Genomic DNA, 4,913 nt, shown 5'->3' with positions numbered 1-4,913 from the left:
AGCAGGAAGCGGTGTCCTTTTCCCTGGCACAGAAAGAACTTGCCATTATTCACGGACCACCCGGCACTGGCAAAACCACCACGGTGGTAGAGATAATACTCCAAGCTGTGCAGCAAGGCCTGAAGGTAAGTGATGGGTGCAGGTGCCAGAGTGGCTATGGGCATGCTTGTTCTGCTGACTCATCAAGCACATTGTGAAGTTTCTTATCGCTGCTGAAATTAACTCCATCCTGCTGCATTCCAGTGCAGCTTCTGGGCTGGCCTGTATACCATTGCTGGTTGCCACTAGTGAGGCAATTTGGTGCCATGCAGAAATGGGGGTGAGCAGTGACAGCAGCAGTGGTAGTGTGGTAGAGGAGTGCCACAGTATGCATTCACTCACAAGCTGCTGGCCACAATAACCCCTCCCACCACAGCATGGGGTACAGGGGAGACCATGAGCCTGAAAAGGGGACTGTGGCTACACCCCCTCTGGTGATGTGTTGAGGGTGGGAGGATCACTAAGTGAGGGGTGGGATCAGTGACCTCCGGTGGCAGCTGCGTCACAAGGGGTGACCTGTCATTGCTAAAAGGTTTCTGACCCTTGGATTAGGGTGTCTAGACTCTACAGTGATGGGAATTCTAGCAACACATAGATTTTTGTTCTTCCCATTACAGTAGTCCCTAGAGACTCCAGTTGAAATCATTAGCTATACAGTAGCTATAAGTTTTGCCATGCTTGGAGCTGTGTGCATACATTTTCTAGGAAAGATTTTGCTTTAACGAACTCCAGTCAGCACAGTATTTGAAAGCCCCCATAACCACTAAGAGTTTATTCTCTGGCTCCTACATGAGACAGGGAAGTATTGTTTTCCATCTCTTACTTGTGAAGAACAATGGCACAAAGAGATTTATTGACTTAAGGCCCTGTCACCTGGGAAGTTTGTGGTCGAGTTGGGTGATAAACCTAAAACTTTTGATGCCTCATCCACACCTTCACTACAGACGCATCCTTCCTTTTCATGGGGGGATGTTTTGGTTTCCTGGGTCAAGTGAAATGTGAGCATCTTTTGATGTTTTCTCCATAAAGCTGGCCTGCTGTGAGATTTATGGAATTAATCCATATGGAATGGAGATTTGTTCTTGACAAAAATGCAGCCCCTCTGGGAGTCAGTAAGTCAGCTCTGTCCTTTCTCTTGGCAACATGTAGTCACAGGCATCGTGCCCAGAGGTTAGTGGGATGTCATACTGAGCAGGAGCTAGTAATCTTTGGAGAGCCCAAGCTTTGAGATTGAGAAGAGGCTTTGGCTCCCAGAACCAATCAGTCCTCAAGGCTGAAAGTACGTTTAAAAGTTACTCTTTGTGGTGTGCAAGTATGTAGGGAGTGTGCCTCTCCAGTGCCCTCTGCAAGTGTTCTTTCCGTTTTTCAATGGGAACCATAGAGATTTGTTGTGGAACAGAAACATTGTACATTGCGCTGTGCCAGATGTTCAGGGGCCTCTTCCCTGGAGGGACAATCATGGTGCAAGAGATTGCACTGCTGCAGCAAACCTATCAGGGGAGCTGATGTCTCAGTTTGCCCTGAGGTGGCTCCTGCTTCCGGGAGTTCCCAAGGACAGCTGTGTGGAGCACAATGCTGATTGACTGTCCAGCTGCAGACGCGCGCTCTCTCTCTCTCTCTCTCTCTCTCTCTCTCTCTCTCTCACACACACACACACACACACACACACACACACACACACACACACACACACACACACACACACACACACACACACACACACACACACACACACACGCGGAGAAAATCTACAGTGTGGTCAGTCCATTTACTCCTCAGATCTTTTCTCCAAGCCCAGAATGGATCATGACAATCCTTCTGGCCCACCCTATTCCAGCAGAGATGGAACTGCTGTATGGTGTTATCCTCCAGGATAAGAAGTCATGGTTTACCATTGCCTCTATGGACTGGTTTTTGGGGCAGGGTGCAGTGCATTCTGGAATAACAGAGGACTGTGCCATGTCCTATCATGTTCTAACTGTCCAGATGTTAAAATCGTTTAATGTTTCATTTAATGTCTGGGATGTCATGGGCTATGTATGAGTTTCACACAACATAAGTGAAACATAAGTGGGCCCTGGGACACTCACCCTTTTTGTGCAGTGGGAATGTCCCTGATTTCCATAAGCAGTTGAACTCAACTACAAATAGCAGCTCTCCCTGTCACTGTTGCCATAATGTTTGCCTTGCAGATGTCTAAATCAAAACAAAATAAAGTGTGGACAAGGCCTAAATTGAAATAGAGATGTTGGTGGTCAGTGATTATTTAAAATCTTGCCTTTTGTGTCATGGCAGCAGGCATCTTTCCAGCGATGTTTTGAAGCTGCAGAAATTTAAATGGTGGCTTTTCCTCTCACTTGTATTCATCAATCTTCTCTTCCCCTCCTCCATGCTCCAGTGAGACTGTCTGTGCTTTACATGTTCTTCATCAAAGGCTTTGCAGTCCTTTTGAAAGTAATTATAGCATTTTGTTTGATCTTCCAGGTCCTGTGCTGTGCCCCATCAAATGTGGCAGTAGATAATCTAGTGGAGAGACTTGCCGCTTACAAGGTGAGGATCCTGCGTCTGGGTCACCCAGCTCGTCTCTTGGAGTCCATCCAGCATCATTCCCTGGATGCGGTTTTGGCCCGTGGAGATAACGCCCAGATCGTGGCTGACATCAGGAAGGATATTGACCAGGCATTCGTATGTGTCTCATACCGCTCACAACATGTTTTCTCTGTAATCTGAGCACTTTCTCAATAATACTTGTATTGCCAAACAGTGCTCTGCATTTGTGTTAACATGTCAAGCACTTTATACCTCAATAATAACTTCTTTTCTACTTCCAGTTCACTTGAGATCATAGGAAAGTAGGGCTGGCAGGGACCTAACAAGGTCATCTAGTTCAGCCCCTGCTCAAGGCATGATCATGCTGGATTAAACCATCCCAGTCAAGTGTTTATCTTAACTGCTCTTGAAAATTTCCAGGGATGGAGATTCCACAGCTTCTCTAGGTAGCCTGTTCTAATTTTAACCACTCTTATAGTCACAAAGTCCGATCTAAACTTCCTCTGTTGCAGTTTGAGGCCAGTGCTCCTAGACCTATCCCCTACAGCAACAGAGAGAAATCTATTTTCATCCTCTTTATAATTGCCCTTCAGGTATTTGAAGAGAGAGATTTGAAGGTAGGCAGCTCCAGTGTGCAATTAAGCATCACACTCACCTGTCTTTTTAAAGAGCAACTGGGAGAAAAAACAGGCCTTAGATTTATTGCAAATTAATTATAGTGCAAATAGCTTAAAATGATACTTGGATTAATTGCATGAGCATGGTTTCAAGCCTGTAAGGATCCCACATCCCTGAAAGTGAGATAAGGTGATGAGTTTGGACCTATGTTGAAGGTCATTTAAACAATGTATATAGCACAGATTCTTAAGCCTGGGGTTTACCTTTGCTTGCCTGGTAGGGATTGTTGTAAGGCCCACTAAAGGTTAAATATAATACACTCTAGAAAACTGTCTGCATAACCATAGTAAATTGATTCAGAAAGAACACTGTAGCTGTCCTTTCCAAAAGGGCCCAGAAGCGGGGGTAAGAACAGCGGACCTTGGGCTAGGGGGCCCAGCTAGATAAAAGGGGTGCAAGCTCAAAAGGCCAAGGCCCTGGCAAATGATTGGAGGCCTGACATTGTACTGGGGGCAAGCTGCCCCATTACAGTGATTAACCAGTAATACCTGCAAAACCTGGGCATGGTTGTGGGGGCAGAAGGAAGCCACAAAATTAGCCCTTAATGTAAGTAGGGCCTGAGAGAACAAGAACTAAGAGTGAGCGAGCACCCTAGGTTCCTCAGCCTCCCCTCATTACTTTTAACATCAAGGTGTGGTAGGTGAGAAAGCAGGGTGAGACCCTGGAGCCAGGTACAGATGGTCAAAAACTTGAGGCTGAGTCGATTCAGTCTTTGCAGGTTAGTTTAAGCTGCACAGATTACATTCAAACAGAAGTAAACAGACACTTTGATTCAGGAAATGCAGCCACGTGTCTGCAATGCCTCAGGCCAGAAGCTGGGGGCACTAGAGCATGGCTCTCTGGCTGTGTGGTCACTTCCTCTTCCCTGCTGCCCTTGTGGTCTCTGGGATTTTCAGTCCATAATTACAGCAGCAGGACTCTGCAGGGTTGCTTATTACTTCCTCTTCCTGCTTCCAGGTGCCTCTTGGATTTGTAGTCCACAGTTGCAGCCAGCAGTAAGTTTAAGCAGGGAAAGGCATGTTTAACCCCACACCCCAGGCCCAGACCCCAGCCGGGGTTTGCCTGGGGGGAGGCAGTCCCTCCCCTGTAGACTGGGCTGCATCCCCCATCAGCCAACCCTCACTGCTCCAGCTAGGGAGCAGAGGGGCAGGACCAGCCCTGCTCTCTGGAGCAGACAACACAGCCCAGCCCAGGGCTGGAAAGCATGCTGGGGGATTCTGATTTAACTTGAACCAGGAAGAGGTTTGGGACAGAAGTCCCACAAACTGGTTTGACATATATCAGTTAAGTCTGATACTGCATTCAACCAGGTTTATCTTATACCAGTTTCAGCCATTTTTTTAACTGGCTTATGTGCACTGAGCTTCTGTTCTGTTATAGGTTTAAACTAGGGCTGTGCAAAGCTTTGGGTGGTGATTCGATTCGAAGGAGATTCGGCCCAATTCGGTGGCCAAATCTCTGAATCAAATCTGGGGACCAGTTAAATGGTCCGAATTGATTCAAAGCTCTTCGAATCTTCAGAAAACATGTGGAGAGCTTTGATGATTCAGACAGTCCCTGGTGGCTGCAGCAGGGAGCTGCAGCCAGACTCAGAGCTGGTAAGTAGGGGCGGGGGAGGAGGAGCTGGAGGGGGAAGGGGACCATGG

At 47.2% G+C, this 4,913-nt stretch overlaps 1 protein-coding gene across 1 annotated transcript in view; it reads left to right on the top strand.

Annotated features, from left to right (window-relative positions):
* IGHMBP2 (immunoglobulin mu binding protein 2) overlaps positions 1 to 4,913 on the top strand; it is a 92,124-nt gene that overhangs the window by 4,391 nt on the left and 82,820 nt on the right. Inside the window, exons 3-4 of the mRNA XM_025198572.1 lie at positions 6 to 125; positions 2,524 to 2,724. The gene's annotated coding sequence lies outside the window, so the exon portion shown is untranslated. The remainder of the gene's footprint in view (positions 1 to 5; positions 126 to 2,523; positions 2,725 to 4,913) is intronic.

Source organism: Alligator sinensis, unplaced genomic scaffold, assembly GCF_000455745.1.
Source record: "Alligator sinensis unplaced genomic scaffold, ASM45574v1 scaffold907_1, whole genome shotgun sequence".
Classification (NCBI taxonomy): domain Eukaryota; kingdom Metazoa; phylum Chordata; order Crocodylia; family Alligatoridae; genus Alligator; species Alligator sinensis.
The sequence above is the reverse complement of the archived record's forward strand: the minus strand, read 5'-3'. Positions and strand labels throughout refer to the sequence as shown.